Source organism: Symsagittifera roscoffensis, chromosome 2 (genome assembly GCF_963678635.1).
Source record: "Symsagittifera roscoffensis chromosome 2, txSymRosc1.1, whole genome shotgun sequence".
Classification (NCBI taxonomy): Eukaryota; Metazoa; Xenacoelomorpha; order Acoela; family Convolutidae; genus Symsagittifera; species Symsagittifera roscoffensis.
In genome coordinates this window covers 68,218,317-68,244,544 of record NC_087063.1, presented here as the reverse complement: position 1 = coordinate 68,244,544, position 26,228 = coordinate 68,218,317, and the positions used below count along the sequence as shown (strand labels likewise).

The following is a 26,228-nucleotide window of genomic DNA, read 5'->3' as shown; positions in this document are numbered from 1 at the left end:
TAAAAGAGAATGTAAAAATATAGAATTCCTTTGGAAGCAAAGACCAGAATAAGGAGGCATAGCAGCCGTGTCTCCGGTGGCGTCACAGATACGGGGAAAGTACTTGTGCTTCTTGGTGACACAGGCGAAAGAGAAGCGGCACGTGGACCCAAAAAACCTAGTCTTGTTCTTGACGAGATTCAGAGACTTCCTTGTGGAAAGGGTGAATGAGTTTAGGTGGCATGCAGGAGGGCGTCATACTAAAATGTATGTTGTGTGTGATATGTGTTTTATGTTATGTTATGTGTTATGATATTAAGACCCTGGGTAAGAAGGAGTTAGTGACCATGAACAACTGAATGGTGATCTTAGGAATATATCCAAAGTTTGGACTGTCCAATCTTACGAATTTCAAAATTTTAGAAACTGATTGATTTTATTAAATTTTAGGATTAAAATCTTTTTACCTGACTGTTTAATTAAATTTTAACCAAAAATTAGTGTAAAACTGACAAGTGTGATATTCCTGACCTCTTTTCTAGATCCTGATTGATCGTTTAATTATTCTCTTGAGTTCAAACCATTGAATCAATAACATAATCAAACCTGAAAGAGAATGGATAATTTCAACTTGGACGAATTGATGGACCTGGCAGAGGCATGTGTGGGACCGATGGTAGATGCGATCTATCGTCAGCTAATGGCTCGAGACTTCGCTCTGGAGGACCCAGAGGTAGTCATGTTGCTGATCCCCTTGATAAACATCTTGGGGCATGATGACCGTGGGCCAGGGCAAAGAACGGACGTACAAGATCGATTAGGGGAAGCGCCCACGAGAAGAACCATCAACCCTAGACGAAGATTAGGACCTGTCAACCCGACAGCGGAAACGACCAGCACCTCTAGATCGGATACGAGATCAGAGACGACGAGCACCAGTCGAGAGGAGCGACGCCCAGATAGGAGCTCTTTGATGTGGTCGAGGCCCAAACCTTCTCCCTGGCACTTGTACGAAAAGGATCCGATGAAACTGAACCTTCAGATGGTGAGCTTTGCAGCAGATGCCATGAGGATTTTGAACGGAGCGAGATTATCTGTCAACGGAGTGTACTCGATAACAGGCGTGGACTGGTTAAAAGCTGCTGGCATAAACTTCAGCTCTACAAATGCCTTGAGGTTTGCCAATTTAGAGGGACTCGAACAATACAATGGGTCCGGTGAATGCAAGACCGTTACAAGACGTGAGAAGAAAGACCTGGAAGATTTCTGACGACGAAGGCACCAATTGGACAATATAAAAAGATGTTCAGGGAGGTGAAAGCACCCCTAGGGCATGTGAAAGAAAGAGCGTACCCAAAACAAGTGAACCAAGAAGGTGATGTTCAGAGATACCATGGGTTGAAGGCGATAAAGAAAGATGAAACCATCTTTACTGCATGTAACAAGGCAAAAATGAGGAAGGCTAAGATTATGATAGTCGCGAGTTCAGACTTCGTATATACTTCCAAGTCTCTGTTTTGGCCTGATGTTATAATGGTGGCAGCGGTCGACCTAGACCTAATGCAATCCGTGTCGATGTTAATTGGGGTACAAAGACAGACAGAGATTGCACCCGATCACAATCGTGTTTGCTGGTATCAATGACCATCTACACAGCAGGGGTTAACTGAGCAGACTCAGAGAGCCTACGACGGCCGAAAGCGCTGCATGGCCAGCGATAAAAGATATCCTCGAGTAAATGGGTGAAGTAGTAGATACCCTGAAAGAGGGTGCCTTCACTAAGATAACACCGAGGGCTGTGTTCGCGCTGTCCCCGGGGTAAGCACGTCTCCCGGATGGACTGAAGTTCGTGTATGCGATTGTGGCTTTGCTCTCGGAAGGGAAATATGATGTGATCATATCTGCCCCAAATCGCGAGATAGAGATGGAGGATCTGAGGCCACTCAGGGCTGAATTACCTGCGGTGGGGTCAGACATCTCGAATGCGATGAGAGGATAAAGGACCATTCACTACACATGCTAGTGTTGGACGAAGTACTGGGGTTGGAACTGTCCAACTTCAGTCGATAGTTCAAATTGAAGCCAGGATTTGACGATGACCATCGAGTAATCATAGCGATGTCAAACGATTTATGATTCTGAGGAATGGAAATAAAAGAGGAAGGAGGGAGGAGAAAGAATTCCAAGGAGACCAGAGCTCACCTGGAAGCGATGGTGTTGAGAACGAAACCAGAGGCTAACCATTGGCTGCACCTTATCCCTCGAGTAGCGGCATTGGGCGCGGATGCTTTCGAGCAAGGCCCAGTAATGATTAGGAAGATCCATGCCTATTTAGTGAAGGAGGTGAACCTGGCCGAAAATGCTGAACAAAAGTCAGCCGAGTTTGTGAACAGAGTGTGCCAAGTTACCCTGGAAGCTTTCTGGACCCAAAAGGTGATAGGAGAAGAAGGCTTTGACCGGACTGATAGCATGCTGGAAGGGCTAGGAGCCGGTTGGACCGCGTCCTTCTTGGCGAAAATTTACCCATCATTTTCTCGATACTGGATAATAGAATTCCTCCATGCAGTAATGGAAGTATCGATCGTTGAACTACTAGCCTTGTTTGTGACGTTTGGAGTGAAAAACTTTGCGAAAAGACCGGCGGTGTTGCTCACCGAAGGAGTTCAAAACTTGCGGTTAGATGGACTTCTAACGTTGATCGCGATAACGTATGGAAACTTGGGAGATCTGATGAATTTGACGCGCTACCTAGAGCAGATGAGAGAGATTGTGAGGAAATTCGACGTGAAGCGAGCTACGGATTCCTGAAAAAAAATAGATTTGAGACATACTCTTATCCAGTATCTCCTGCAGCAGAATCGCTTTGGAACAGGAGAGGACGAAACAATCCAGAGGGAGGAAGACGTGCGACGACATGCTGGGGGCATGCCCCTGCTAGCTGATCTGAGCTTAGCTATGAGGACCAATCCTTTAGCGTTGATCAGAGGAGCCACGGAGTTTGTGACAGTCATATATGGACCAGCAGTCACGTTTGCGTTCCTGATGTTAAGGTAGAAGCATACAGGAGGTCGGTGCTGCACCTGAATCTCATTTCAGCAGTGAACGGAAGTGCGCTGATTTGGTGTGAGCAGCACGTAATGCGAGAGCTTATGAGCGTAGATCTGTTTTTTGCAAAGATATCGGTGCCAGAGATGACGGTTGTCAACTTCGACGATCACTTCCGTGATCGTATGGGAGAAGTGGAAAGCGGGCACAATGAAGTTTTTCCAAAGCTCTGGAATCTAAGGCCTTATGACAAGACAAATGGTTAGATCACCAGAATTCCCCGGCTCACTGCATCATACCACAAGGTGAGAGAAGAGACGAAAGGTTGGGGTGATTACAAGAAGCTGCCATAGGAATTCCCTGATATCCCTCTGATAAGAAGAATGTTGCTCGGAGCAGTCTCCGCAGTGCAAACTCCTAGGTTGAGAGCTTTTGAGACCAATGAAAGGAGGATGGCGAAATTCTCGCAAACGATGGATCCGTGTTTTGTGGGCAGAAATTCCGCAGTGTAACAGCATACGCAATTTGCTTACACGGATCAAGCAACGAGAAGGCAAAACAGCAACTCCGAAGCCTGGGAGATTTGATCAGGAATGGGCGAAACTGGGTGTAGCGCCTATGAGGATGAGAGGCAGAGCTGAATTACCAGAGGCCTCCCTGATCTTGACGAGTGTGAAACCGGAGTTAACGGTGGGAGGAGCGCTTCAGACGAGAACCTTGCTAGCACCCTTCGGCTATGAGGAGGTAAAAATAGTTTATGGAGGAAGATCAGTCAGCTGGCAGGCTAATCATACCGAAATTTCAAGAAAGGGCCAGAGGTGGAGAGCAAGGGCTCTCAAAATCGAGAGAGAAATCAGAAGGATATGATGGGCAGGGAGGAAGCCGTCGATCGGAGGAACCTAAGCAACAGGATCCCGATCAAGCCGAGAAAGAAGACAATAAGGCATCGACAGGAGGAGTATCCAGCCTAGACTTCAATTTCCTGAATGATTTTGAAAACGGCGCGGATGCGTTGGAAACGACTGAGCCAGCAGACGAGGGTTTCTCCCCGCTTGAACCCTCGTCGGTTTTTATGGAAACGAACCGGAATTTGCCGGAGAGCGGCTCTCCGAGCAATTCTAAATATAACGAAAAAAGACTCCTCATGGAATCACCAAGGACACGAAGAATAGAAGGCGCTGCCAGAGTACCTTTCTTGGGAACGTTGCCCAAAGAAGAGTGGGAGGTGCATCACAGAGACCATGAAAATAAGACGGGATGTAGAATGGATAGGGTAGCCTTCATGGAAGAGGTCTGGACAGTAGTTCAGAGCTATGGTACCCAGTCTATTTTGAAACTAGGTCTCAACCGACCACTAATGCGGGACGTCCTTGACAAACTCCACGAGTGTGAAGGGAGATTGAGTGAGTTATTGATCGACTCAGCCAATGACGAAAGTGAGGCAAACTTTCCTATCAAGATGACACCGCAAGAAGTCAAAGGAGAAGTGGTATATCTGTCAAGAACCCGGAAAGGAACGATGCGATAAAAATTGGTGATTGATTGGATTAATGAAATGAAGATGAAATTGGGCAGCAAGGTGATATTGAGGAAAGCGGGAAAGACAAAGGTGGATTTTGAAATCTCGAGAAAAGCCGTCAATTCAGTGAAAAGAAAACGAGTCGAAGAAGCTCTGGATTTGGGACAGGGTGATGATCGATTGCCTGGCACAGACAAGATGTTGACTGATGTAGCGATGTTGCCACTCATTCTCATGGCAGGGATAAAATCAACTGGTTACAAAACCAAAAGGAGTGACCGCACTCTGACTGGAGCAAAATTAGAAATGGAAATACTCAGCCAATGTAGAGAGAGTACTATTAAAGACTTTAAACTGTCTCCCATGAACCACGGAAAAGGAATTGTTGTAGGACAGCTAGTCTTATTGGAATATAACAGACTGACAGTGTCAGAAACTGTATCGATAGATGAACGCGCCAGCGGATACATGGAGATATTGGATTACAGAAATTCGGCCAGAGGACACTTAATGGCTCTGGAAGACAAATGTGCCATGGAATGTTACTTGGAAACGATGATGCAAGGCACCACCCTGAAACAGAAAGCATACGAGACTCTGGCGTCGTCTGAAATGCATGCAGAAACGATCAAGCAGTTGGTCAGCCTTCCATGGAGAGCGGTAGTGTTACGATACTTTTAAGAAGATATGAGAACCACGCCGTAGATACACGCTCTGATAGCAGTACCTTACGTCAGAACTGAGTTACAACTGAGGTTCGCTTGGTGATTGGACTTACTCGTGGGGAATATGAATCAGAAGAAAGGAAAAGATCGAAGGAAGAAAAGGTGTTCACAATGACGAGTTTGAGAGAACTGATAATGCAAGAGGAAGCAGCAATAGCGTGCGTGAAGCGGAGAGACGCTCTCTGTTTCATTCGGTTCATGATAGAACAAACTTCAGTGCCAGCATTGATCACTTGTGTCAAGGTACTGATTGAAGGCGATGAACGAGCGAAGGCCTTGCTCTTGCTAGCACTTCTGGATGTGCATCAGAGCAAACCAATGCGAGTAAACATGAAAGAACCAGTGGAACTTGAACCCATGAAGAAAATAGACGAAATAAGGAGATTCTGAAACACAGAACTGAGGCTCAAAAAGGAATCTACGGGAGCAGTGCCGAAATCCAGTGAAAGCTGTGGACCGATCAGAAAGAAGTCATACAGTTACGTGTCCGGAGTCATAGGGATAGCGTACAACCCTTTCGTAAATGAAGACATATGCGTTTGCTTCTTTGATTACAAGCAAGCAGTGTTGCTAAGATTCTGGAAGTCGGTAATTGCAACAATAAGCAGCGCTGCTAAGCAGCAGACCAGGCTGGGACTAGTCTTAGAGGAAAAGGTGGCTGCACCTTCAGTGCCAAAATCTGACAAACGAGCTTGATGGGGGAGTGGGAACTGATGAAACCATCATGGTGTCCTAGTCCCAACGCTGATTCGATGTTACGTGCAACACGAGATGTACAGAGGGAACTGAACTCAGGCTGTTACCTGTGTGATCTTATTATCATCTGTAGCGTGATGACGACAGCCTCTAAGAGAAACGGAGAAGACAAGGGTCGAGTTGCCTGGTTGGGGACCAGAGGACTTGATCAAACCTCGTAGCTGTCTGGCAGAAGTGTGTGGACTGGTAGGTCACGTCTTTGGAGGTCTGGATTGCGTGAAGACTATAGAGAAACAACACAAGCAGTTGACGATATTGTTTGTGAACATTGTGATGAAGGTAAAAACGGGAACGGAACTGATTGCAGATTGCCATGGAGGAACCGAGATGAATCTAGTGACTGCACTAGGATTCTACAGCATGTTTGTTTCTTTAGAGTCACTATTGAATCTAGAGAAAAGCATGAGATGCTCACGGCCATCAATGTAGAAGTGTTCCCAGGAGTTTTGCAGACTGACCAAAAATACATAGGAAAGTGGAGGGAAGCAATAGAGGCGGAAATGAACATCCGACACAGTGAAACGCATCGCAGACCGTCGGGAGCGCGATATTTGGTGGTTTCAACATTACCTCCAATGTGAAAGAGCAGGTACCCGGTGCATTTTGTTACGGTGGATGTGAAAAGTACGAGAACGATCGTGGATCAAGCCTTCTCGGTGTCAAAATGCGTAAGACTAGCGAGAATGTCAGAAAATTCTTATGAGTGCAAACTGTTATCAGCAGTTTCGGAGAAAACTAAAGAGGAGTTAGAAGAATCGATACTGGGAAAGAAGTTCATGGGATACGCCAGTGGGAGCTTCAGTGACTTTGAGAGACAAAAGCAGAAATTATCAACCGTCACGGATTACAATGCAGTAGATGAGAACGATGAAGTAAACCGAGTGATGATGGAAGTGGAACCACTACTGGAAGCTTCGTGAAAGCGTAATTTGAGGAGTATCATGTCAACACATGATGAGTTTCCCTGCCATTGCTTACTGCAAACATGGTGGTACCCCGGGCGTAGTAATCTGATGTTGATCTGGGACTGTGGAGAGCTGCTCCCCATGGGTTTACCAGACTCATCAAGGCCTATAACGATGGTGATAGTGGGAGTTATGATGGCGATAGGATGGCTGGAAGCGCATGTGAAAAAGAACAATAGACAGGAGGCGCCGACGAGAGAACAATTTCAGAAATTGGCAATGCGCAGAGACAATGCGCAGAATCTTGAACATTCCGATGGAAGTGAAAAAGGTATGTGACAAAAAACGACTGATGCCATGGTTTAGAGCCAACATGGTTGCTTGTTTGTACAGATATGTTAAGAAGCATATGTCGAAGCACGGCAGAGTGTCCAGTGCGTATCAGCTGGACATTGGAGCAGGAGTTTTCAAGCGGGCTTTTGTAATTCATTGGAATGCAGTGACCACCGCAGTAAAGAAAACTTCAAGGACAAGTGATTGTAATGGAAGGGAGAAAGAAGAGATGTTGAAGGAAGATTTGGAGAAAAACGTGACGTTGTTCCTCCACAACAGCTTCTACCGAAATAGATAATCTAACATTGATCCCCTACCTTGTTGTAAACAAAGAGTACAAGAGCAGAAGTAATGGAGGACTGCTTCCAACAATGTCAGGATAGCCAACGACGTGTTGCAAGACACAGAAACTGAAAGTGCAGAGTCAATGTCGCAGGAAGAGGAGATGGAACATTGAAAAATGGCCGGAAAACAAGATGCAAAAAGAAAGAAATTAGAAGAATTTAGAAGTTCTAGAATTTCTAAACGACAAAAAAAGAAGAAAAAAAGAAGTGACAAAAGAGAAAAAGTCAAAACTCAGAATGGCTTTCTCTGTGACAAAAAACTCAAAAGAGAAACAAAGCAACCAAGTTGGAATTGAAAGCTGAAAAAAAAACATTTAGTTGAGTTTTGAACGTTGAAGATTTTGTTGCATTTATAAATTTGCATTTTGATTTTAGTTAATGGCTTTAGAGACAATTACTATTTATTTAGAAAGGCTTGAGTGAAGAGTATATTTTAATATTCTAGCCTGCATGATCGTTTTTTATCAACTAGGACGACTGATCACTTTGTAGTGACATGAAAAACTTGGGTAATCTCATGAAGAGGGAGATTATTTCATTGTTCTTTCTAACTACAGAGTTCCTTAATTTTAATATTCAGGACCGATAACAACTAAATTTCCGAAGGGAACAAGCATAGTATGATAATTTTAGCTTGTTGGTTGGCAGGACTGTCCTGCAAACTAACACTTTTTAAAACCTAGGAGAAAAAGCTTTAAATCAGAGCATTGACATTGGAAGTCAGAAAAATTGTTTTATCTTAAGTCGTATCCTCGAAAATGCAGATTAGTGAAAGAACTTGGGAGGCTATAGTAGTGTAGTATGATGCCAGTTATATTCTGCAGTGATTCGATATGGCGTGGGTAAAAGTGATTTCGTGCGTTTTGCAAATTCTGTCCGATGGCAATGTACCATTTTAACGAAGACAACGAGATTCAATGGGGGCATTGACCGGGCTGTCCGGGGAGTATGAGACATTCGACCAGAATTGACAAAAAAGACAATTTCAAATTGTTAGCCGCTGACCTGGAGAATTGACAGTTTTAGAAGATTACCAGTGTTATCTAGACGATTAGACGAATCGTGAAGTTCAGAAGATTCTGGTAATTTTAAATTTTAAAAGTTCGATTCGTTACGTCACACTTCCGAGAAACGTCGAAATGGCCATTTCAGAAGAAAATCAGAGAGAAAACAGAACAACGATAGCAACAGTGAAAACTAGTACGAAAGAAATCACGACCGACGACAGTATTATCAGAGATCGCTCCGCTCCGAGTTGTAACGATTGTGTTGCTACAATCGTTACAGAGCCATTCACACCAACAGTGAAGGGTGTTGGAACAGTTCGTCCAGCCTTTCGGAAAAGAAATAAGTACGTTAATTCCCGGATTCAAGAATCCGGAGGGGTCTTGAGACTTGAACTGGAACTGATAAAAACTAGCTTCCTAGTTATGTCCTGAATTTACTTTAATTAACATCCAGATTCGTTTTCAAATAATGAGATGCTAGCAGTTGGGGGAAAAGGGTTGATCCATTTTCGATGGAGATGATGATTTTTATCTACTGAACAAAAACAATGGTAATATAATAAATAGTAGTAGCCCTGTTTTTAAGAGTGACCTCGTTGTCTAGGGATACTGAGACCCAGCCATGAGCTCACTATTTTTGCATATAAGTAAGTTATTTTGAGCGTTCTAGTCGAAGCCTGAGAACAGTAACGTTTTTTGTCGACCCAATGTTAGAAAGACCACCGAATGAACTGGCTTTGGTAGAGACTGTGAAAATGTAACATTCGCCCAAAAACTACACAGCGACGGAGCGTAGAAAAAGTACCTATTAACGACTGGCAGGCGTCAGTTACCTTAATCCTACTCGTTTTTCACCGTCTCGAACTTGCCAGTTGATTTTCTGGTCTGCTTAGGGCTAAGTAAAAAGTTACTATTTTTAGGCCATCAGTGAAACGAATTTTGATCAGCTTTCGTTTACATGCGAACACAACCACATAGCTGAGTCTCGGATCCTCAGACTACGTGATTGTCATTAAAAACACGGATCGAACAACCTATTTTAATATGTTTTTGTGTGACAGTTCTATAAATCCTTTGGAGATGGATTGACCCTTTCCTCTTTCTAGCTACTCATATTCTAAAATATCAAACTATACCGGTGTTAATTTAAAGTTTCACGACATCCAAGTAGCTACACAGTCAGTTTTATACAGTCCCTTCACATAAAACAGTCTCTGGTGGACCAAGCCTCCGCTCCCGTAATCTTCCTGAGATAACGTTCTTATCTCTTCCAATTTGTGGTACGGGAGGGTTCCGTGGAATATTCCTTCCCCACTGAAGCTTCCTTCTCTACTAATATCCACTGATAAGGGTCTTATCGTGTGTTGTTGCCACGATAAGAAGCTTCGTATTTCTCGTCTCTTGTGCGATCGTTTTTCACAATAGTTGTCGTTGTTCTGTTTTTTTCGTCGTTTTTCGTCAAAATGGCCGTCTTTTTTGTATTTCTGAGAAATATTCCCCTTCCGATCGAAATTTTGGAAATAAAGTTTCTAGATTATTCCTACCCTACTTCGCAATACTTTTTCATTAATAAGGCCTTTATTCGTTCTTTTCGTGTCACCGGAAGGTTGCGCTGTGCCATCTGGCAGAATGGCACAAAAGCATATGTAGAGCCTTGTTTAGACGCTGGCCAGTCGTTTTATAGCTTAGCTTTATTTTCCGTCGATGTGTACTTCCGGGCGAATGTTACAATATATCTGTTTGAGACAAGCGGATTTAGGATTTTCGCGCGGGGGGCGGATTTTCGGAGCTCTCTCAAATCACTATAAAGGCCCGATTTTGACAAAATTGTTTGCGCTGCAGGCAATTTTTTGAAGAAAACAGGCCCTCAAAGATAGTACATTTTGGCGCCAGTTGCGCCTCTAGAAAAATTTTACGGTCAGTCAGCCAAAAATGGATATATCAAAATAGTACAAAGGGGGCGTTCAGCAGTGCCGAAGTACAACAGTGCCGAAAAAGGCGGGAAAATTTCAAAATAACTTACACGCATTTTCTAAAGGGCGGGAAATTACTGACGCTAATTATCACAGAAAATCACTCCAATTTCGGCGCCAAAATGTCTGCAACAGCAAAATTAACAATAATTTTTGCTCCAAAGCGTCTAAATTTCAAATTTTCTCTCCCAAAATCTTTAAGTGCCACTTAGGATTGTAAACGATCGCTGTTTAATTTTTGATTGAAGCATTTAATATGTTGAAATTTGTTCAAATTTTCGGCACTGTTGAACAAAGTTTTCATTTACGGCACTGTTGAACAAAGTTCTCATTTTCGGCACTGTTGTACTTCGGCACTGTTGTACTGCCCCTTTGGGTCGGCAGGGGGTCCAATTCGCGAAAGGGGGCGTCTGCCCCTCCCCTAAATTTGTTGGTGATTGTAATAGATGTTTTTAAACCCCCAAAAAAATTTTTGAAGAAGTTCAACAAAATTTTTGTGTAACATTCGTCTACTGTAGTCACACATGAGGCTTAAGAAAAATAGGCCCTATAACCATTGGCTCAAGAGTCAGGGACACTATCTCTTGTGTTTTTCTACCTCAAATCAGTCGGAGCCAATTTGGTTCGTTTGTGACATGAGACTACGACCCGTTACAGCTTAAAGGCTACTACTAAAACATCCCCCCACTCTAGAATTAAGAACGTCCCCATACTTAGGTCTCTAGATACCCAAAATACATGAACGCCGTTAAAAACCGGGTCGGAACAATCCGTTAAGTTACTTTTTATTAGACAGTGGAACTTTGATCCATTTCAGATGGATCAACCTAAAACTCGCCTTACCTCAACATAACAATCATAAAACACACTCTAGAAATTTAAATTAAGGACTCACATGCTGATGCGCTCAAGCACAGGAGGTAATTAAATGGGTGAGCAACTCTAGAATTAACTAAGATAACTAGATAAGTTCAATGTTTGTCAGTTTGAATGGCAGAGGTAAGTTTGAACTCTAGAATGAAGTTTTATGTGAACCATTGGGACACTCAAGCTGTCCACCTTTCCGTCGAAGGTTCACTCTGGTCCAGTTCGAATAATTGCTCTCTCGGGAATACTCTGTCTTCTATTTCAGATAGGACAGCTCTACTCTTGTTCACTATGATGGAAATTACGAATAGCAATTTCCCACTTGTTTTTATCTGACAACTTTCCCGCGATTGTTATTCGATCGTTCTGATTTCTCTTTTTCGGTTTTCAGTTATCGGGAGAAAATCGTGCATGACAGGCTCCATTCGAATTTTTGAAAAATTAAATTTCACTCCAAAATCAAGTGTTTTTTGCTTATCTCAAGGTCAAACTTCCAAATATGACCGACTGGCACACACTACCCGGACTCGAGATCGATGTCCTCATCGCGTGCTGTCGTCTGCCAGTGAGTCCCCGAAAACCGAGTGTTGCTCAAGGTACAGTGCCAGTGGTCATTTACAGAAGTTTGCAGCAGACTTAAGCTTATCTACACCCCAAAATTCACAGCCATGTAAAATTTTCACACTATCGCTAAACAGCAATCAAAATCTGCACACACCTGCACCCTTGAATTCTCGCTTTTCAAGCCAATTATTTAAAATTTCTTTTGTCCCATTCAATTAGGAAATTGTCATGCAGCATTTCAATTTATATAATAGATATAGCATATTAATAACAATATCTGTTTCGTTAAAATTTCTTTTTCGTGAACCCAGGTTTCACCCGGATCCACACTCAAGCCCCCCTTCCCTCTCAAGACTCAAGATCCATTCGAACCATCCGCTCATTTCGCACTCTTCGCCTTGGAGGTGCCGCTCCCTGAAGTACTAGATACGGCAAACTGTCTCAACAGTTCTTCTTCATCATCGGAGCTAATCACGATCTCCTCCCAAGCCTTCAGCTGTTCATAGGATCGCATCCATTCTCTTTGCTCCTGCAACCTCTTCGCCTGGTTGGGTAGTGCCTTCACCCTAGATTCCCGGTTCAAACAAATGGAGTTGTGCAGGCTCAAGCTCACGTTCTTCGCCAAGTCTTCCTCTAGTATTGATTCCCTCGCTTTGGTATTGTCTCTAGACATTTTACCCACTCTCTTCCATCCTGTCGTGATCGCATTTCGATGGGTTAACAGGGGTCTCTTGAAAGCTTCCGGCCCAATCTCGGCCTGGAACTGTCGATACTCCTTTTGATGCTTTCTCATGTGATCTTTCGTTGTCATGTACAACCAAGACGTCAGCGTCGCCCGAAACCATGGAAAGTACCTCAAACGGCTCCATACGTGTCTGACTTCCGTTGGTATGGCGAATACTTTGCACGCAGTCTCAAACAACTCGAGTCTCCTGCTGTAGTCTATCGCATATATTGATTCAGCCGTTGGTATTGTCGCTTCCCGATACTTCGTTATATTCTCTTCTATCCATCTCAGAGCCAGCATCGTACTCACTACTAAGAGCGTCACCTTCTGCCGGTGATCCGGTAGTCCGATCGACCGAATTTGTTCTATATCCCACACCAGGCAAAGGTTCTTGTGATCTGGATACCACACCGTTTGTGCCAAACAGTGGCATGGGTATTCTCCATGGGTGATCTCAAAGCTCCTGAGGTTACGCTCTCCCGAGGCTTCCAAGAGAGGCTCAAGCTCCATCATTTTCTCATGCATCGTGTCGTTCTCTTCCAGGTTTGGAGCACACCCCACAGGTTTTCCGATCACGTTTTGTCTCTCGTGATCGCTTGTGTTCTCGCTTTCCAACTTCAAAAGCTCTTCTACCCAGATTTCACTCAAGTCATCTCTCAACCCTTTCGGTACTGTCCCTCTGATCTTCCTCAACAACTTGTGCGAGTGATGCGATACCCGAGCCAACCTCACACACTTGGGCACTGAGAAGGCCTTGTCCACCAATACTCTCTGGCTGGATGCTTTCACCATCGTCATGTGCAGTGGGTAGTGGCTTCCGCACAAGTTGGCCATCATTGACCCTATCAGGGATTTTGCGTTCAATGGCAGGCCATAAGCTTCGCTCATGGGAAACCCCATTTCCGCCTCGAGACCAACCTTCCAGCTCCGGATGTGTTTTTGAGTCACCTGCAACACCCCAGGCCATGATTCTACGCTCAACGCCGTCACTAAATGGTGTTCAGACTCTAGCCTCTCCAGTGACTGCAGACTACACATTCTCGAGAAGAATCCGAGAGCTGTCGCTATATTCACCGTAGTTCTCGCGTAACACTCCGCAACTATTTGCACTTCACTTTTCTCCCTTTCCGTGATGTCTTCGAACCAAGTAACCAGATCTTCTTTTTGAAAGGACAGTATCCTGACACATGATCGTCCATCGCAGGTGTGCTCTCCATTCCCACATGTCGAATCCAGACAGCTGCCCGGCTCCATCTTCTTTGCTGACCCGAGATTGTTCGTTTTTTCTCCTGACTCCTGCATCTGAGGTAAGATTAGTTTGTGCACCACACTCAACTTTGCCAAATCTTCATCTTCCGTTGGGGCTAACCTCACTCGCTCGGTGGTTTCCTCGATCAGACTCGCATGGGGATGTGGACACCAGGAGGGTCTTAGTAACTTCCATACCACTCCCAAGTTCATGATCAACAAGCCATTGCCATCACCCATGTTCACTTCAACTCTCTTGTTCGAGCACGGTACGCTCACCACTTCTGGTGTTTTCTCAAGAATCAGGCCCAGGCTCGGCCTCTCTTTCTCCACCGCGTCTATTTCCACTATTCTTTCTGTCCAAAACTTCAGTAGCTCCGCTACCTCGTGGTTCCTGTGAGCGCATCCAGTTTCTGAGTCTAAGAAGGGGTTGTAGGCTATTCTCATCACTCCTGATACGTATTGGTATTCCCCCTTCTCGCTGAGTCTCGAGTACTGCTCTGACGAGGCCAGGTTACGGTGAACATCATGTTCTTCTTCAAACTTCTTGTTATAAAACCTCCGTACCTCGTCTAGCTTTCTGTGGTTCTCTAGGGATAGTCTGGAACCATCTTCTTTTTCTATACCAGTACTCTGATACACGTTTAAGATGATCGTTGAGACTCTTTTTTCCACGGTTTTACTTCCGCTTGCTCTTTGGTGGCATGCCAAGATGGTGCTGTCAGACATCATTGACATTATCCATCTCAAGAAACATGTGGCATCCTTCCTCCTAGCCAGGCTCAAGCCTGAATTATCCCTGGCCACGTGTTGCATCAGTGCTTGATACACATCTAGCTTCTTGCCTCCCAACTTCAGCCTGTCATACGAGGTCAATGTCTCCAACTCTATTCCCACCAGACTCCAGGTGAACATCAATTGTCCTGCGGTTCTAACGAAGGGATTCGCCATCAATGGCAGTGCTGATGAGGATGTCCTCATTGCCTCTTCGAAATGATCCTTCAACAAGTTCTGCCAGGACCTCTTCAGCTGATTCGCCAATTCTATCTTGTTAACCTCAGCCTTTTGCTGGGTGGCCCAATTGCGTCGTTTGCGAGCCACTCCACTGTCCAACTTCTTCAAGCAGTCTTCCATTTCCTTCAATGTCTCGAGGGCCACCCACCATGTCTGGGAGGTGTTCCTCGTTTTGTTCCTCTCCAGTGGATCACTCGTCACTTGCTTCCCCGTGGCCTGGTGTGCCTTCGAGACCCACTCCTTGCCGACATCCACTTCCCATGCCTGCCCGTTCGTTGAACCTCTCTTCACGTTTACCTTCTGGGGCTTGAAGTCTTCCTCCGATGTCGAACTGGTGGAAGCCTCTATTTCCCTCTCTACTTCGAGTGGTCTTCTGAGCTCCGTGTTGCTCTTGTATGCCGCCGTCTTGCATCGAGCCAAAACCATGGGCGCCGTTTCTCTCAAGTTTCCTTCCGAGACAGCATCCACTGAAGGACTACCCAATCCCTCCACTTCTCTCTTCCTCTTGCGAGTTTTCACCTCTCTGCTTGAGGGTGTTGTGGTTATCATCACTGATTCGACCTCTCTGTCTACCTCCAACCCTTCCAACTCTTGCCTCCCCCCTGCTCGAGCCTTAAGGATATTAGTACTTTTAATCATATTACTAGTCCCAACCTTATCCCCTTTTGAATCATCAACTATTTTATCTACAGTTTTTTGTTTCAGAGTAGAGCTGTCTTCACATTTTTCTTCTCTAGTCTTCGATCGTGAATTCCTCAGCTCTATCAGCTTGTTCAGCAGCTCTTTTCTCGCCTTCTCATCCAGGCCCGTTCCTATCAGAAGCGGTTCTCCAAACTTCACAACTGTGTCCCGCAGTTCCTCCTTGAATTTGTCCAGCGTCGTCTCGCTGCCCACTTCTTGATTGAATTCCTTCAAGAACTCCTGCCAAGCATCGTCCTTCAGAGACCCCAAGAACATGTCCCTATTTCCTTCGAAAGTATTCTTTTCCCTTTCCTCCGAGCTCAAGAGTATCATCCCTATATTGGAGGTCTCGCTCGCCAATGGCAATTCCAGATTCTTCCGAGGAGACGGGGTCAGAGGTGGAGTGGCAGTATCTGCCCAATTTTCCTCGCTCAAGTCTTTCAACAGCTCTTGAGTGGTGAGCTACTCCCCTGATGGTCTCAGTTCAGGCGTATTCCCCACCTCCATGTCCTCACCGGCTTCGCTGAGAGTTTCATCCATACTCTCTTCTTCTGACTCATTCCTTCTTCTCTCGAGAATTCTTTTGAACCGGTCCTCCACGGGTCCACTCCTCTTGTCTCCAGGTGTATCCACTGACAGTGGTGATGGTGTCGCCGGATCCAATCTCTTATACTCCGTCAGGGCCACGTACAGTTGACCTGCAGCATCCAGTTCTTTTCCCTCCTGTCTCATTTCCACCTGTTCTAAGCCATAGGGTGCCCTATATTTTCTTGTTGCGAATTTCATGTCGTCCACCAACGCAACATGCCCCTCCATCATGATCATCCTGCCATCATCCCATATTGGCAGCATATTCTCAATTCCCTCCTGCTCAAGAGCTCTCAAGACCTTTCGCACCTCATATCCGGGGGGTAGCGAGCCTCTCATCTTTTTTGCATGCGTCGTCCACGAATTTACTTTCGCCTCGCTAGTGTGGAAGTAAACCGCCGCCGTATAGCCGACGAACAGGGGGTCCCAGCCATCAGTGAAGTACTTCTGCATTTCCTCCGTTGTCATCCTCGCCATTATGGATGGAACTACCAAGGGGCTGTTCATTCCCAAGGTCATCCTCCTAACTATAGGGAACTCAGGTATGATGGCTGGCAGGATTTCTTTCTCCATTATGGCCTCCAGCTCCCTCTTAACCAGTGCAAAGCTTTCTTTCCAAGCAGGAGTCCTCAAGATCTCTCGTCCGTCTGCTGTCAGTGGGTTCAAGTTCCAGAACTTGGGATATGTCTCGATAGGGCCCTCGCGTTTGCCTCCCATTCTACATTGCATCTGTCCCCTGAAGTTGCACACTATCAACTCGGCATCTTTCACTTTTCCAAAGAGTACCGTATTGCTCATTTGTGCCCTGAGCAGCTCCTGCTGACACCAATTGAGCGCCGTCCCATCCAGTACGCTGATAAGACTCAAGTGCGTCACAGAGTAACGATACGTTGTTACCAGGGGATATGGGAATGCGTACGTTACTGCTGGACCGTAAATGCAGGTTACCACCTCCTCTAGACCCCGGATTATCCCCATCGGGTCCGACCTCATTGCCAGGCACAGGTCCGTCAACAGAGGTATCCCTCCATTCATCTTCTTCCATTCTTCTCTCGATTTTGGGTTCTTCTCTTCACCCGTCATGTGCCGATTCTGCATCATGAGGTATTGCACTAACAACGTCTTCAACCCCGCGGCACACTTGTAGGAGTAGGTTTCGATGCTCGAGTGGACTTTCCCCATTGACAGGGGCTCCCCATATTCCATCAATCGATGAAACGACACCAATTCCCCAGGGGTCAAGAGTACTAGTGCCAGATACCCATCAACCCGAAGTGTCTCTACTCCTCGAGTAAACATGTACGCTGGACCCAGGTTGAACAAATATCTTAGGTAGACCAGATATAAAGCCAAGAGCAGGCTGATGGGCATGCCCAGTATCTCCTGCACGAAGGCTCCAAAGATAGTCGCTGTGGTTTAGTTCGGCTGGACATCTGGTTTAGTTCGGCTCCTGGCAAAGAGTATATCAGAGTCTCCGGCCAGAACAACTTAGGAGACGTTCCTTCGAAGTCTGATCCCGCCACAATGACTACCCTCGCAGCAGCTGGATCTGCTCTATCATAAACTGCCAAGGTTTTGGCCAGCTGGGTGCTCCCACAGGGCTTCCCGTACCTGGGATCTTCCGCCAATTTCGAGCCTTCGTAAGCGGCATCAGGCAATTCCATTCCCCCCGGATTCAGCTTGTCCACCACCCTCAACTGTGCCGGGGTCGCCAACCTGATCCTGTTGATGCTCGTTCGGTGTTTGGGGGGTTCTGCTATGAGTCCAGGACTCCCCAACAGCTTGAGAGGTCTGTAGTTGATGGGTCCCATGATCGCTTTCGTGGGAATTCCGGTCAGGTCCGCGGTCTCCATCAGTTTTCTTCTCGAGAAGTGCGCCTCATGACTTTTAACCAGTCCACGCAATGATGTCTGTTTAAGTCTTCGTGCGTCACTCGTTCAATACCCAGAGTCTCCGCCAATTCTCGCCTGCATTCCAAACCCTCTAGGTCCAGTCCTTTCACCTTCTCTGGATATCTCAAGCGAGCGGTCTCCATAGGCCTCTTTTCCCGCTTGCTTTCTGCCACTACCACTGAGGATATTGCCGAGCCTGGAGGCGTTGATGACGTCACCTCCTCAGACTCCATTGGCGTGGCACTCGGCAATCTGGCTTGGTCGCTCCTCGAGCTGTCTCTAGTGTCGACCCTCGGTCCTAAGCGACCAGACAAGGCCCTCGAGGCAAGGAATGGTGGGTTCGGAGGTGGCCCTAATGTGAATAGGGCCGTCTCTAGCAGATCCGCCTCTAGCGTATTTATGTGTCCTTGAAAGACGTCATTCAGCCACTCTGCTCCCCTCGGTCTATCGAAGTGGATTCCATCATTGGAGGTGTCCTCAGGGAATCCCGCTTGCTCCATGCGCTCCGCCACGTCTAACAGTCCGACAGGGAGCACACTCTTCCGGTGGATTTCTCGGATCACCCTGTTTAGGCTCCGCACCTTCTCGTTCATCTCCAAGGCGTGCTGATCGAACTTCATATTATAAGGGAGAGTACATACTGTCAACAGGATGGGGTCCATCTGGATCCTCAGCTCCTCAAGAAGGCAGCTCATCTTGTCGTGCAGCCTTGTTATTTTCCTCGCTTCTCCCCTTGACACATCATTCGTCCCGATCATCAGGGTCACCGTGTACACTTTAGTCATCCCTAGTATCTCAAGCGTTGCCAAGATCTGTGGTGTGGCAGCTCCAGCGAAACTCAAGATTCCTGTCTGCCAGTGCGACTGGATCCGAGTCAACACCCGCACCAGGCTGTCCCCTATGATTAGGTGGACCGCGCCTTCTGGCACACGGGGTGGCGCAAGATATTCCACTCAGGCTGCATCATGAAAGTAGTCCCTCCTGGCTTTCTGTTCCGCATTCCAATCCAGCCGATTGTGCCTGTGGTACCTCTTCTCTGTGTTTTTCTTATAACTCGAGATCACGACGCTCCTGACCGGCTGTTCCCTCCAAGTTGGGGGAAGCTCCGGTCTTGCCGAACTTTCACGACTTTTCTGCCGCAATTTCTCGCCCAGCTCTTTCAGACGCGATGAGCCGCCGCTCACCTGACTGTCACTTGAGGTCGAGGTTGGGGTATATCCCGGCAGCACCACATCCATCAGTGGGCGTACGGGTTGCGTCTCTAAGCTACGCAAGGAAGACGTTGCTTCATTCGGTATCCAGACTTCCAACCCTCCACTCATGTGTTCTCGGGCCTCGCGGTCAAGGTTGAACCATCCTCTTGCCCTGGGGGCTTCATCCACCTCCATGCGTGACTCTGGCCTCGAGCTGGTAACTACTCGCTCTTTTGGCTTGGCTCCCTTCTGTGCATCAAGCTCGCATTGTCGTTGTTCTATTCTCTCCAACTCCGACTTCAGTTGATCACGATTCGCGGCGTTCTCCCGCACCCTTAGTTCCTGCTGATGTTCAGCTTTTAGCATCTCAAGCAACCTCAGAGTCTGATCTCGTTCGTTGACCGCCTGGTCCCTCTCCAGCTGAACCTTCTCCCGATCCAGCTTTGCCTGATCCCGATCGAGGTTCGCCTTATTCCTTTCCTTCTGCGTCTTCTCGAGCTCTTTCTTTAGAACACCAAGATCCGGATATGCCTCAGTCGTCTGTTGTGCTCGCGTCATCGATAGCACCTTACTCGAGCTCTGGCCTGTGGATCTTGCTGATGGCCTAGTTGGTAGTGGGAATTCTCCTGCGCCATATTCGGTGTTGTTACTCAGGCCAGAATTTCTTGCCAAATCAAAACCCCTTACTCCTCCATCCACATTCCAAGACAACCATCTGGTCTGTTCCTGATTTGATATTCCCTCGGTGGTTTAGCCGATCATCAAGACAGCCTCCGTCGCAGACTCCCTGCACTCACCCTGTTCTTCCAATTGGAGGATGGCATTCAGCATTACCGCCATTCTCTCGTCTATTCGGGTATAATCCAGGTCTCTCAGGCGTCTCTATAGCTCATCGAGAGTAGGCTTCTTTAGGGCCGCGGGCATGGATTTCCAGAACCTGTCTGCCATTCTCTGTGACTTCGGGATGTATTCGAGTATTAACCAGCTCAAGAATTACCTTACCGGCTCAAGAATTAACCAACTCAAGAATTCTCTAGAAATGTTCCCTTGCAAATACTTGCTGCAGGTGTCGTTTATGGCGAGTTCAATCAAGATTTCTCTTTCTGTCTCTCGCTTGAGTATAGTTGGATTTTCAACTTTGTTTTTCAAACTTGATCTGAAAACAGAAACCATATTAAGACTTAACATGTCATGTTCCTAACCTAGAGACCCCCCTTTTACCAGTATGGTTAAAATCTTATCATTTTCATTCTTCTTAAAACAATTCAATTGGAATTTCCTTGGAAGCATGCAGATTCATTTTATGTTTTAGCACCGTTAATTCTTTTTTAAAATTCAATTGTCATGCCAATCACGTCTTAAGATCCCTTTACCTGTGCCGCACCCCAGTACCTAACTCAAGACTCCTCCCTCACGCCCAACTCGATACCCCGTGTCCCCAACTCAGGCGATGCTCAAGTAGTATTTCTTGTGCAGATACACCATTATCTCAGTTTCCGCGAAGACTACATGTAGGGTAGCGTACAATTCCCTCGAGCTCAGTTTGCCCCTGTTTGGGTCATACACCGGCATTGAGACCTCCACTATTCCTCTTTCAATCATGAAGTCTCGTAGTCTTGTTAGTGCCAACATCACGTGTTCGGGATCAATTGTGTTCCTGTCATTGACCCTCGTTACTAGGAAGCACAGATATTTGCCGGGACTTGTGCTACTGATGGTGGAAGCGCTGCCATCCCTCCCAATCCTGGTCTCTGTCTGAACAGAAACTCTACATTCTGGTACTCTCTTTTGAAGTCAGCTTCCAATCTTGATTTGAAACTCATGTCCGCCGTGATGCAGATCGCGCTAGTCCTGTTTGACAGGATGAAGTCGCTATCCGTTATCATGATGTTCTCCGAGTACTCATTGGGTATTTCAAATTTCGTTTTGAAATTCCGGCCTTTGGTAGACTCTGGCTCTTCTTCTTCCAGTTCCAATTCGCTTGTTTCTCTCACTTCCTTGAGCTTCTTTATCATCAAATTTTCGGTGTGGTTAAGTCCTACCCCCACTCCCCGGACAAAAATATTTATCGACGTCCCCGTCGATGTTGTCGGGTCTGAATTGTCCGGAGGAATGTCCAGTGGCCTATCTGTTGCCGTCCATCCGAAAAGAGGGTCATCTGTCTTCATATAATTTGCTGATGATACGTCGACTTGTTGAATGCTTTGTCCTTCGCGGCTCTCGTCTTTGACATCGCGCATCCACTCTAGTATCCTGAAGTTCGTGTTCTCCCTCCTCTCTATCTCACTCTGTTCGAGATCCGTCTCCAATTCTGGCGTCGAGTAGTCTTCCTGCGGATAGTGTCCACCATCGTCAATGACCTGCCATTCCTCTCCGGCTTCCAGTTCGCCTGCACTCAGTAGTTCCTCGCCCAATTTGTCTGGCTGTATCTTATCGATCAAGAAGTCATCCCCGTACCTGTTGTACCTCATGCCGGTCCGTTTACGATTGCCAGTCCTGGTTTCCGGTGGTATTGGTCGATCTGGCTCCATCCACTTTGGCACCTCATCTTGCTCCAGGTCGTTCCAGTCTTCTTCTACAAATGATCCTGCTCCAGACTCCACTTCTATCTTCTCATTGTCGTCCAAACTCAAGTTCTCATTACCATCATTCTTCTCTCTGGTGCCTTTTTCATTCACTTCGCACGCTGGCTCTACCACCAGGTACTCAAGACCCTCCATGTCCTTCGGTATGCACCAATCCTCCGGGGACGGGACGTGAGGCTTCAGATTTTCATAATGTGCCGCTCGCCCAGTACTCAAGCGATAAAACCGTCCTTGTTGATGGACTTCCGTTATCATGAATGGTCCCCTCCACTTCTTGAGTAGTTTCTTTGTTCCCTTGGGCGGTATGACATTTTGGAAGACCCACACATATTGGCCCACTTCATATGGCTTTGCTTGTAATATTTTTTCGTCATATTTTCTGCGTTGCCTCATTTGCGCTTGCGCGGTGTTCCTCCTGCATAGCTCGTTTAACTCCTGTTGTCTTTTGATCGCTTCTTTCACGTACGCCTGAGGCGACGTCCTTTTCCCTTCGTATTCCGGGTAAAAGAATGTCAGAGGCATTGCTCTCTCCCTGCCCTTCAGCATCATGAAGGGACTGATGCCCGTCGTTGAGTGCTGTGTACTGTTGTAGGCCCCTACTACCTGTGGCAGGTATTTATCCCAATCCGTCATGTATCTTGAGCAGTACACCCTTAACATGTTTCTCTCTGTCTCTCTACCAACCCGTTGGTCTGTGGATGGTAGGTTGTCGAGTGTGCTTGAGCAATGTGCGATCTCCTCATCAATTCTTTTGTCAAGTCCCCCACAAAAGCTTTGCCGTTGTCCGACTGGAAAGTCATTGGACAACCATACCGCGATATCCAATGCGTTATCAGATGATCACATGTCTCTTCGGCCGAGGCTGTCTGGCACGGAACCGCTTCCGCCAACTTTGTGAAGTGATCTATTATAACCAATATCTGGTTACATCCCGACTCCGTCATGCAGATTTTTTGATGGTCCATCTGCACCACTTCATTGAACTCTGAGCTCTCGACGGACTTGAGAGGAAACTTCATCTTCCTTGGGTCCTTCACCTGGAGGCATGCCAGGCAGGCATTCACCCATCTCTCGCAAGCTTCTCTCATCCCTGGGCAATCAAACCTGTGAAGTATCCTTTGTTGTACTTTGTCTATCCCCTGGTGCCCCATCTGGTCGTGCGATCTGAAAAGCACCTCCGTTTGATACAATTGTGGTAGTATGATGAGGTTGTGTTTGTGTAATATCTTCTCTTCATCTTTCCTCTTGCATGCTACCACCCCATCAGCTGTGTGATAGAGTAAGTCTTTCTTTTCTTTGTAGAACTGGCTCAAGATCTTGTAGCTGTCTTCCTCGAGTTCCCCCTTCTCCTTGACCCCCGACTGGATCCATTTGGAGAGGTTATTTGTCATTTTGTCATTCTTTTGGGCTCTTATTAGGTCTGACAGCCTGTATCTCGCCTTGACATGCTCCTTTAGCGCCATGATCTGTCCATTCATCTCACCAGGGTTGTGGATGTCATCACTCAGCTTCACGCATATCATCCTTTTCACGATTTTCATATCATCTTCTGGCACCAGATTCGTTCTGACGTTTGAGTTGCATGATAGTTCCCTGAATGGCTTCCTTGAAACCGCAATTTTCTCAAGTTCCTCATCACCTCGTAGCTCCTGTATGTCTAGATTGTACGTTCCTGAAGATGGATCCGTCTGTAACTCCCTGTCGTGGTGCCTTGTCTTCTCTTCCGCCAATATCATGCACAGACTGTCTTGGTTTTCGCTGCTCTCGTCCGAGTCTTCATCCAATCCTTCACGCTCCCAGGTGTTCAGTATCTTCTTTGAACGTCACTTTCTTTTTCCTAACCTTGGTCTGCTCCAGAATGTTTTCGGGGATTTTGTCAACTAGTGACCGCACGACATCTTTGCTGTCAGTGACGCTTCCTCTTGATGAGTCAGTATCATTCACTGTCTCTTTTCTCCGAAGTATAGTGACTTCCGGTTCCTCTTGACCCTTCTCCTGGATCACGGGCTTATCATCTGATAGTTTCTCGAGCAACCTCATTAAGTCATCATCTATCTGTGCAGTTCCTGCTTCTACCTGGTTAAGATCAGAGCCTTTTGCCTTGAGCGTCTCCTTCACGATCTTCGACTTGAGTATTATCTCTATCGGAATCCTCTTGCTCTTCTTCAAGATGGTCTTCTCTGGAGGTTCTTTAGGCTGATGATCTTCCATCGGTTTGCCTGATTTGTCCAGCCATCTCGTGAGTGGAAGACTGTCGTACGTTTCTTTGTCCATGAAGGAGAAGCCATCTTTGATTTCAGGTCTGTCTGCCTCTCTTTGCTCTTGTCTCTCATAGAACTCCGTCTTTTTACTCAAGCTGTCGGCATTCTGATGTTTATCTCGTGTTCTATGCTCAATTATCATGTTATATCCATCCAGGCGAACTATCCACCTCCCAATGTAACTTTGGTCCATTGAGTACGTTTTCAGCCAGCTCAGTGCTCGATTGATTGTCGACTCGCAACTTGAATGGCTCACTGCCCAGGTATGACCTGTATTTCTCGACAAAGGTAACCACCGCGAACATCTCTGCTTTCGGTGCTCCGTACTTCATTTCCGTGTCACTCAGGACTTTGCTCCCGTACGCTATTGGTCTCAAGACTGTCTTCCCATTCCATTCTTGTTCTTGGTGGAGAATCCCAGAAATCGCGACTACTGACGCATCAGTGTCCAGCACGTACATCCCTTTCTCAGTCGGCATACCTAGTACTGGTGCCTCACATAGTTCTTTTTTTATTCTCTGGAATGTCTCTTCTGCTGCGTTGTTCCACGTGAACTTCTTGCCCTTGTGTCTCATTAATTGTTGCATCGGGTATACCTTGTCCGCATAGCCTTTGATGAATTCTCTATAATAGTTAGCGAAACCCAGGAAGCTCATCAACTGGTGCTCTGTCTTCGGTGATTTCCAGGTCAGGACTGCTTCCACGGCGTCCGTATCAGGTCTGATGCCGTGCTTGTCTACCATCCTGCCCAAGTATTTTATTGAGTCCTTGAGTATCTCGCACTTTGATGGTTTACACTTTAGCCCCGACCTCTTCATGCATGCAAACACTTCGTCAAGTCTCTCAATGTGGTCTTCCAGTGTTGGCGTCGCTATTACCACGTCATCCACGTAGCACATTACCAGGTTGCCATACTTCTTCGTCACGCCTATCAGCGCGTGTGCCATCAACCGCTGAAACGTGGCTGTGGCATTGCAGAGTCCAAACGGCATCCGTTTCCATTGAAACAGACCCAACTCGCAGGCAAACCCTGTCTTGTCCCTGTCCTGCTTCCTTAGTGGTACCTGCCAAAAGGCCGAGCCTAAATCAAGAGTCGTAAAAAATTTTGCATCACCTAACTTCGAGAGGCTCTCATCAATCCTAGGTATGGGATAGGCATCCTTCACCGTGACGGAGTTCATTTATCGAAAGTCACAACAAAACCTCAACTGGTCGCCTTTCTTTTTGGCCATCACTACTCCACACGCCCACGGTGACTTGGATGGTTCTATCATGTCATACTCTAGTAACGTCTCGATCTCTTTTCTACACGCGTCCGATTTGTGTGGGGTCATGCGCCTCGCCCCCTCCCTGTGTGGTACCGCGTTTTCCTCAAGTTCTATTTCATGCTCAACGAAATTACAACACCCGATATCCGCCTTATGCCTCGAAAAAACTTCCTCGTTCCGCTCTAGTACGTCCTTGATGGCTTCGAGCTGTTCATCTTTCAGTTTGCCCCTCAAATGTTCAATCTCCGGCAGAACCGGTTTATCAGTTAGCATTTCATCTAGTGTGGGTCGCTCTGGAAAGTTTGAACAGCTCGACAGCCCATCATCCGTTTCTGACTTAAGTGATTTAATAAGACCTGAAGACTCTTTTATTTTCTGCAATCGTCTCAAGATACAAATTTTGTCCCTATGATTGGGACAATCAACAACTTCATTTTGTTTTGAGTTCTCGATCGTTTCATATCGAGTTTTAACCGGTAAAGCATATCCCAGTTTCCTCCCTCTCTGTATCGTGATCGGTATATCATTGGTATTCAACAAGACACTGACGCAGAGGCCGCTCTTCGTTATCGAGAAGGATCTTCCTAAAACAGCAGCACTTTGACTATTAGGATTCGGAACTATACACACTTGCTTGTTGTCACTTAGTTCATTGTAATTTTTCATCCTCAAGCCTACGATTGCCGCTTCATTCGCTTTTAGCCTCACCCTCCTACCCAAGAATACCGGTGCCTTGTTTTCATTTGCCATTATT

At 46.4% G+C, this 26,228-nt stretch overlaps 1 protein-coding gene across 1 annotated transcript in view; it reads right to left on the bottom strand.

Annotated features, from left to right (window-relative positions):
* Positions 1-25,828, bottom strand: part of LOC134838997 (ubiquitin-conjugating enzyme E2 A) — a 49,981-nt gene extending 24,153 nt beyond the window's left edge. Inside the window, exon 1 of the mRNA XM_063854372.1 lies at positions 25,819-25,828. The gene's annotated coding sequence lies outside the window, so the exon portion shown is untranslated. The remainder of the gene's footprint in view (positions 1-25,818) is intronic.
* Between the last annotated feature and the right edge of the window lie 400 nt (positions 25,829-26,228).